We start from the raw sequence: 9,379 nt of genomic DNA on the forward strand, positions 1-9,379 counted from the left end.
TTTTTTGCATGCATGCATGTAAGTGCACCTGGGTACCTGGGTCATGCAATGCCTGTGGAGGCAGGAAGAGGGTGTTGAATACCCTGGAATTAATCATGGTTGTTATCAGCTATATGAGTACATAGAATCAAACCGAGTCCTCTGCAAGAGCAGCCTGTGTACTTAGCTGTCGAGCAACTTCTTCAGGTCCTCATGCTAAATTCTTTTAACTTCTTTTTTTATTTGTAAAACAAAATAAATTTATCTATTAAAAGAGTATTGTTGTTATGCAGATGTGGTAGGAGTTAGGTTTATGACATCTGTTCACAGTCAGTGATTTTTTTCACCTTGATATAAAAAATGCTCAGGGCATTTTACCATGAGGGTACAGACTCAGGGAAGCTCTGGGACATGAAAGCATTATGGAAATAGAAACCTGAATGTAAGAGGTCATGGAAACAGAGAAACTGCAGAAATCCTTAAACTTGAGAAACTGTAAGAGCCATATAGTACAGTGATTAACATTAGTACAATCTAGAATTGTTATTTATAGCATCTGATTAGACCCTAGAATGGTCAGTTTCAATAGTACCTACTGGCTCTGATGGCAGCCATAGATGAGAAATTCCAGTCTAGAGAGTTGTTCAGCAAAATGGCACAGACTTCAGATGAATCGGTATATTTAAGAAATAAACTGAAGGGAAGAATGATGTTCGATAGGCATGTCCTCCAAAAGAACTAGCAACAGCTGAATACCTGAACTCTAAGAGACTCTGTAGGAAGGGAGGGAGATGGTCACCCCTCCCAGGCAATCAGTCAGCTTCAATTTTATGAGGAGGAGAGTCTAAGGACAGACAGGAGGACGCTGAGGAGGTGGCAGGAAGTTTGCCATCTTGGGGGTGCTCTGGTGTTCACCAATCTGAAAAGCTCAGTTGAGATATAGGGAAAAAAGCCAACAGGTGCATGCCTTTGTAAGTAACCCTCTTCTCTATGACACCCAATATATTGTGTTGGTTTTGTAAGGACAGTGTGGGGAGAAGGTCCCAGTGTGCCTCACAGAGGGCCTGAGAGCCAATAATGTGCACAGTGCAGGCCTCCTAGAAGAGAATTTGGCTTTACAAATTGGCTTAGTTCAGTTAGATGTGCAGGATACGAAAAACTAGAGGTGTTTGGGAAGAGCAATGATGAGATCTCTGATATGGAGAAAGGCTGAAGCAAAGTTGGGGGATGGGAGATGTGGACAATCCCCATAAGCATAGTGTGGTTAGAAGCAGTCACATGGTTTATGCAATGGATAGTGTGATATGTAACTTAAATGAGGCCTCCCATGCAGATGAATTCAATGAAAGAAATCCCCAGGAGGCTATCTTGTAAATCGCATAAAGTAGCACAGTTGCTTGAACAATGGGGACTGCTACCAGATGTGTATGAAAATTCTTTAAGGATGCTGGAAGTTCTAGAAAAAAGTTTTACAAGCCATGGAAACAGTCTGGGGACCAAAAGAAAAAAAGCAGCTGCTAAAGCTTCCTGGTCACTTCTTTGCATGATAAGAGTTGTCTGGGGCAGAAGGAAGGAGTTACTGTCAAATTAAGTATTAGCCTCAGAACTTGCAAGTAAACCTCACCTGAGAGAAAGGGAATGGGAGATTTTAACGTGCTTAAGGCTAGGATACTGAAGAGGAAAGAGAGCCCAGAGTAGATCTGTGATACAAGGCTCATCCTGGAACCAGGAGTCAAGGGATCCATGGAAAAGGACAGATAGTAATGAGAAAGGGAACAACCTAGGAATAGAAATAGCTAAAAATGCCACTCAGATTCAACAAGGAAAAAGTCATGTTTCAACATACTGATAAAATCCCTAGCAAAGATTCAATCCAAGGAACTATAGCCAGCAAGAAATACTCCACACTGGAACTGTTGGAACTGAGGAAGACTTTCAAACAAGCAATGAAGGAGCCCCTCACCATGTGGCTCATGAGGCTAATACAGGGGGGAGCATTCCCTAATGGAATAGCATGTACTAGCCATTAAAGATGCTTGGTCACTGCCAATGGAGGTTCCTGTGGTTAGCAGCGGCTGGAGAACCATAGAAGGGGGCCAGGCCTTACAGTGAAAACTAGGTATAAGGAGAGCAAGATATGATGCCCAGTTCACTGGGTCAGATACGACTGTGTTCACCAGAGATTTAAAGAAAAGCTTAATTCAACAGGGACATTGAGAATGGTATGGAACATTAATGGTTTTGCTAAGTCCCTTAATGGGGAAGGATTTTTGTAAAGTAAGGGAGACTTTAGAAGATCTAAGTGACTCAAACCAGTATGCAAAAAATGTCTGTAAAATAATAGAACAACCTACAAGAGATATTAAAAAGACAAGGTAGAAAACGATGTACATTTGTGTTACTCAAAGACAAATGTGGCAAGATTTATGTCTAGTCAAAGTCTTAAAGAAAACATTGACAAAAAAATAAAACCCCAAATTATGTACTAAGGAGTTTCTGGAAGGGTTTAAAACCTGAGGAACATGTCACAAAAGGCATACAACGTATAAAAAATGGTCCATGGGTGGTTAAGGATCCCCAGAGATTAAACAAGGTACATTTCTCTCTTGAGAAAGGCTATACTAAGAGTGGAGGCAGTTTTTCCCACCAGGGCCTCCCCCAGCAGCCTGGTGTGGTCAGTGGAGAAGCAGCAGATATGACCACAGCCAGGCAGAAGACCCAGGACCTACCTGACTTGGGGAACCAACAGGTGCATCAGGGACAAGAGGGATCCTCTGCCTCCTTAGGGTCAGGCAACTTGAGCCATCACCCATGAGTTTATCAAGAATAAAATAATACAAGGAGGCTCCATGTAAAATCCCCAGAATGTGGAATGACTACAAAGGGATAAGTAAAGATAGGAAAGAACTAACCAAGTCAATACCTCTTATCCATGCTATGGTACTCATCAGAGATCTGTGGAGAAAACAGTTAATACAAATGGATAAAATCTTGCCATGCTGTGTTAGACCTTGTCCATGTTTAATCAAATATATAATGTTAACTTCAGAGTGTTTTACAGATGTGAAAACCATTTGAGAGATACCAAATACACCTGAAGAAACAAAGGTGAGCTATAGCTGTCAAATTCTTGGGAGCTTGGTGGTTACATAATACACAAGTGATACAAACCAGAATGGTTGGGAGAACTCTACAACAGCCTAATCATGTATGAAAATAAAAATAATGTCTCCTAAATCTGTACAATTGTTAAGTGAAAAGTCCAGTACCAGGAAGGGGGTTGCCCCCTATGAGCTGTTAGCCAGAGAGATCCTAGAGGTCCTCAAATTAACCAAGGCTATTGCTACTAATGTCAGTTGTACACCAGGAAATGTTGGTAAGGCCATGTTCCTGAAAACACTGCATGATGTGAGTGTTGGAGAAGGCAAGATGGAACCTAGACTTAGCTGAAATCTCCCTGCCACTGCATGGATGGCTTTCATAGTTCCAGAAGGTGCTATGCTGATGGTTGGTGGAAAAGGATCCCCTATAATTTTGCTCAACAATGGATCCCACATGCTGAACAGTATTGACATGCCAAGCAGTGCCTGCTGGTACAATAATGGCTCAAATAACATACATACAACAGACAAATTTCTAATTGGATAAGCCTGCTCCTAAGGGTGGAATACACACCTGGTGCTGTAGACCAGGCCAACCCCATGTATTAGGGAAGATTATAGGCCCCAGTGTGGAAGCCCCTGCAAGTATCTTGTTAGATAAATATGATACATCTGCTAAGGTATCTTCTAAGCATTTGTATTTACACCCATGTTTATATAGAAGTGTCTGCTTATTTTCATCTGTCTTTATAGTAGGAGATATACCACTGAGATGGCTCAACAGTCATGTCTTGCAGACAAATGATGAAAAGACCCAAGAGTTCAGTATCTTTCCACAATAAAAGAAAGATCATCCTGTATCTGTCACCCCCTCCAACACTCAGGGACTCTTGCGGAAGAATGTTGGAAATGATTATAAAAACTGGAGGAAGGAGTTGAGTGTGGGGTAGGTGTGTCCTCCAAACGAACTAGGAACAGCTGAATGTCTGATCCCTGAGACTCTGTAGAAAGGGAGGAAGACAGTCACCCCTCGCACCCAATGGGTCAGCCTCATTTTCATGAGGGGGTGGGTCTAAGGACAAACATGGAGGAAGCTGGGGAGCTGGAGGGAAGTTTGCCATCTTGGCAGCACTCTGTCTTCTCATACAGAACTTGTGGGTGAAACATCTTCATTTCAACTAATTCCAGGAGGAACAGAAAGCTTAAATAATTTCAAAGTGTAGGTAGGTTTAGTATTTATGAAACATGACATGTCATTGACATACTGGGGGATTTGGGAAGAGAAAGAGGCAGTTTTGTGATGAAATGAAAGGGATTCTGTTAAGGGGATCACATGGAAAATACACACATGACCCAGATTTGTACAATTTGAAGTACGGAAAAGCATTGATCAGAAGCACTGAAAATGGCTTAAGACACTGTCAACATTCATCTCTTTTCATTATAAGCATACATATTCTAGAATACATGCTAATTGCCAAACAGTTTATGAGAATACTAACAGATCAGAGGAGCTCCCTTCCTTCGCAGACCTTCTAGACAGTGACTGGCATTTCATTAGATAAGTTGCCTCCCAGGAAAATAGCTAAAGATATTGAGTTTCTTAAAGATTTCTAGAATGGGTAATGCAAAGTCCTGGAGAACAGTATCACTGTCTGGTGCCTGTGCTCTACACGATGGCAGGTTGAACCTTCCAATGGTCACTATGATCATTTCTGGAAATGAATTGTGCTGCAATGCAACCTAGTCCTTCACACCAGACTCTGCATCAGCCATGCAGCAGGTGTTTCTGTTTTTATGAAGTTCAGTATAAAGAGATGTGGGCAGTTGTAGCACCTCTCAAAGCCTGACATGTGTGTGAAATTGTGACCAGTGTATAATCTGCCATGAATATTTTGTGCATGTATAACTTGATATGTTTGCATGTCTAGTGTGTTTTTGGTAATGAAAATATATGTGAAAGAAATCATTTGAAATGTGATCATTATACAAATTGCAACATGATTCCCTTTTCACGTGGATCACAGGTGATTTTGTTAAAGACCCCATTTGAAAAATAAGCAGATAATGGTAATAAGATCAGAAGTCACTACATACCAAGAAAACAGGCAAGAGAATGTAATCCACAGATTTTCAACAATTTGGCTTCAATATGCCTTTCCGAGTTCTTCCTCCCTCACCAAGATGCTGCATCCTCCTCAAACCACATAAACACCATGAAAATGGGTTCAAATGTGGATTCCATCTGCTCAGTGCCCATGTCTGTTCCATGACAGACTTCAAAGCCAGATTCAATTTCTTGGAATCTCCCTTCTCCTTCTGATTATAGGAACTGTGCACGCCTCGGTGTGTTTGCTGCCTTATCATTGCTGTCCGGACAGTCTTGTCAAAAGTAGTACAAGTGTAAGTGTTGCTCATACTATAGATAGTAACCTGCGTTCATCATTGTGGGAGCAGGCACACACTATTACCTTACTGATGTGGCCATCATTCAATTTCTTGGAATCTCCCTTCTCCTTCTGATTATAGGAGCTGTGCACACCTCGGTGTGTTTGCTGCCTTATCATTGCTGTCCGGACAGTCTTGTCAAAAGTAGTACAAGTGTAAGTGTTGCTCATACTATAGATAGTAACCTGCGTTCATCATTGTGGGAGCAGGCACACACTATTACCTTACTGATGTGGCCATTGCATTAAGCTATGGAGAAGTGTAAATCACCCAAGGAGGGGAAGGGGATTTCATTCAATAGAAACTGTCAGAAGATGCGAATTTAGTCCTGTTGCTAAGGTTAAAAATAGTTTTTCTTTAAGGCTCTGTACATCATGTTCAATATGCTTAAAACACGGTAAAGGATGGTGAAAATAGATGATGATTCAGGATCCCTCAAAGGCATAACTTTTGAATTACATATAGCACTCCTAGGCATATACCCAAACGACTTTGTATAGTACCATGGAGGTACTCACACATCCATGTGTCTTGTTGTTCTATTTATAATAGCAAGGAAATGGAACCAACCTAGATGTCCATCAACAGATGATTGACAATGAAAATGTGGTGCATATACACAATGGAATTTTATTGACCTGCAAAGAGAAACAAAATTGTAAAAAGTGCTGGAAAAAGGATGAATTTAGACCACTTCCCCCACATCAGTGATCCTTCAAACATTCAGCTTAATGCCACCTTTATTACTGTGGACTCTAGATTTCTCCAAATAGGAATTAAAACAAATCTGTGGATATTTTCAATATTGAGGAATAGAGAAGGCTATGTTTGTCTACTGATCTTAGTGTTCATTTATTTTAGTTACATCAGGATTCATTTAAATTAAATTTTAATTTAAAAATGAACATTAAAGGGGCCGGAGAGATTGCTCAGGAGTTAAGAGCACTAACTGCTCTTCTAGAGGGCCCAGGTTCAATTCCCATTATGCACGTGGTGGCTAACAACCATCAATAACACCAGTTCCAGGGAATTCGATGGCATCTTCTGACCTCCACGGGCATTGCTTGACTCAGGTGTACTTACACACATGCAGGCAATATACTCATACACATAAAAAATAAATAAATAAATAAATAAATAAATAAATAAAATATTTTTAAATGAATATTAAAATACTGATGAGAACAGGAGGTAGAAACTACTTGGCAGTTTAGGGTAAAAAGACGCCAAAAAAAAGTGACTAGTTTCTTTCTGGGATAAGAAATGGAAATGTTGTTGGGCCTGTCAGTTCACTTGTCCTTGTTGGAGGCCAGAGATGCTAGAACTAATAAAGCCAAAAAATGTCTCTGGTTTCTCAATAGCCAGAGGCTGGGGATGCTAGGAAAGGGTCTGTTTTTCCTTTCCATATCTCTTTTTCCTGAAGGAGGACCCTGTTCCTGGAAACTTCATTGTGCACATGACCAGACGTCCCAGGGACCTAACACTGGATTCGGAACATGACTGGTCAGCTGTTACAAGGAAGTTCCTCTGACCACTATGGTGGCAAGCTATAGTCCCACCTCCTTCCCATGCTCCTCAGAAGGAGACAAAGGGGGAGGGGGTGCTAGTTACCCCTCCCACCCAATCATTTGACCTTAGCTTCTGGAGAGGCAGGGGCTAAGGATATATAAGCTGAGAATGAGGCAGGCCTCTTGCCTTTTGCATTGCTGTTGGGAAGTAACAGGATTTATGTTTGGGTGTGGACTTTCCAGCACTGCAGCCATAAGTGAGGGGGTGCCAACTCTTCTGTAAGTAAACCAGCACCCCAAGCTCAGTTAGTCATCCCAACAAACTACTTAGGATTTTCCAAACAGTGATTTTGAAGAATTCTTGATTTGGGTTGTTGTAAGGATGTGGGAGGAGGGAACTGGATGCCACATGTGCCTTCCAGCAGTGAATTTGACCTTATGTCAGCTCATCTCGCCCTTCCTTCCTCCTTCCACTAAAGCCTTTTTAATTCCTAAACAATGAAGGTGACTGGTGTCCCACTGCTAGGGACCCCTCCTGTTGTGCAGGAGCTCTGCCTTCTTTCTCCTAATCTCCTTGTAGTAAAATACCACTTTTTAAAAATTACCCTCTGTGGTCTATGACTTTCATTTTGCAAATACATGAGACAAGAACCTGAAAGCCTCTGGTTTGAGGTGGTTTGGGTGGTGGTTGAGTTTCTGGGGCCCCACCCTCTCAAGCTCTGTTATTCTCAAAGACACCCCAATATTCTTGCATCAATATTAATGAGCTAATTTGTATTTTGTTTTATATATATATATATGTGTGTTTGTGTGTGTGTGTGTGTGTGTGTGTGTGTGTGTGTGGTGTATGATTAAATCAAGATAAACATATCTGTTACCTAAACATCACCATTTCTTTTTGATGAACATCTAATTAATTAATTAATTTTTAACATTTTAACATACTTTATTATCTTTATCTTATGTGTATGATTATATAAGTACATCCATGACATGCAATGCCCATGGACGTCAGAAGAGGGCATCAGATTCCCCTGGAACCGGAGTTAAGGACGGTTCATAGCCGCCATGTGGGTTCTGGGAATCAAACCTGGGTCCCTGTGTGGCTCCTCTGCTCTGGCCTTTCCTTACCTCCTGCTTGGTCTTTTAAATTTTATTTATTTATTTACTTATTTATTTATCTTTATTTTATGTGTATAAGTGTACCAAGGTTCAATTCCCAGTACCAACACGGCGGTTATGAACAGCCCTTTTTAACATTTTTTTTTAATTTTATGTGTATGCATGTATTGCTTGCATGTATGTAAGTGCATCCGTGTTGCACAATGCCCTCGGAAGTCAGAAGAAGGTGTCACATTCCCCTGGAACTGGATGGTTGTCAGCCACCATGTGGGTGCTGGAAATCAAAAGGTTCAATTCCCAGTACCAACACGGCGGTTATGAACAGCCCTTTTTAACATTTTTTTTTAATTTTATGTGTATGCATGTATTGCTTGCATGTATGTAAGTGCATCCGTGTTGCACAATGCCCTCGGAAGTCAGAAGAAGGTGTCACATTCCCCTGGAACTGGATGGTTGTCAGCCACCATGTGGGTGCTGGAAATCAAATCTGGGTCCTCTGCAAGAGTAGCCAGTGCTCTTAAGTGATGAGCCAACTCTCCAGCCACTATAGTGATCATTTAAAATACTCTTTTGCATCTTTCAAAATGTATTCATGACATCTGTCAGTCTCCATCTAATGTATGCTTTTAATAACCATCTGAAAATCACCACCCTGCTAGATGAGCCCTGTTTCAACATTGTTGTTCATTTCTTTATTCTTTCAAAGTATTGCATAAGCATAACAATAATTTAAACATTTCTGTTTTCCTGCAGAGTCTCTTGGCAGTCTCCATTACCTCTCCTCCTTCTCTTTTTAATTACTTTAATGCTTTCATTAGCATCTATGAGACCTAACTGTAGAGGAAACTGAGACAGCAAATTCAATATTCTTGCTCAGTTTGCAGCAGGAATATTTTGTATTGCCCTCAAACATAAAACTTGCATTAGCATGGATATACCATGGACTCATATCCCAAATCCAATTCCATATGACCTGCACACATATCAGCTGCTTCATCTGGAATGTGACGTGACATTTCAGGAAAAAGACACCTGCATTCATAAGGAAGATGACCTTAGAGTGAGTTTGTCTTGTCTACCAGACAGGCTGTTTCTGGGAAAATCAACTATCTTTTGTCTGAAGCAGATATAACTATATAATTATTCAGTAATTTTAGCTTTGAATTCCATGTTAATTCAGACACCTTCTATCATTCTACATTATTTAAAAACAAGCAATGC

This window comes from Nannospalax galili, unplaced genomic scaffold (genome assembly GCF_000622305.1).
Source record: "Nannospalax galili isolate Female #2095 unplaced genomic scaffold, S.galili_v1.0 scaffold1453, whole genome shotgun sequence".
Lineage (NCBI taxonomy): Eukaryota > Metazoa > Chordata > Mammalia > Rodentia > Spalacidae > Nannospalax > Nannospalax galili.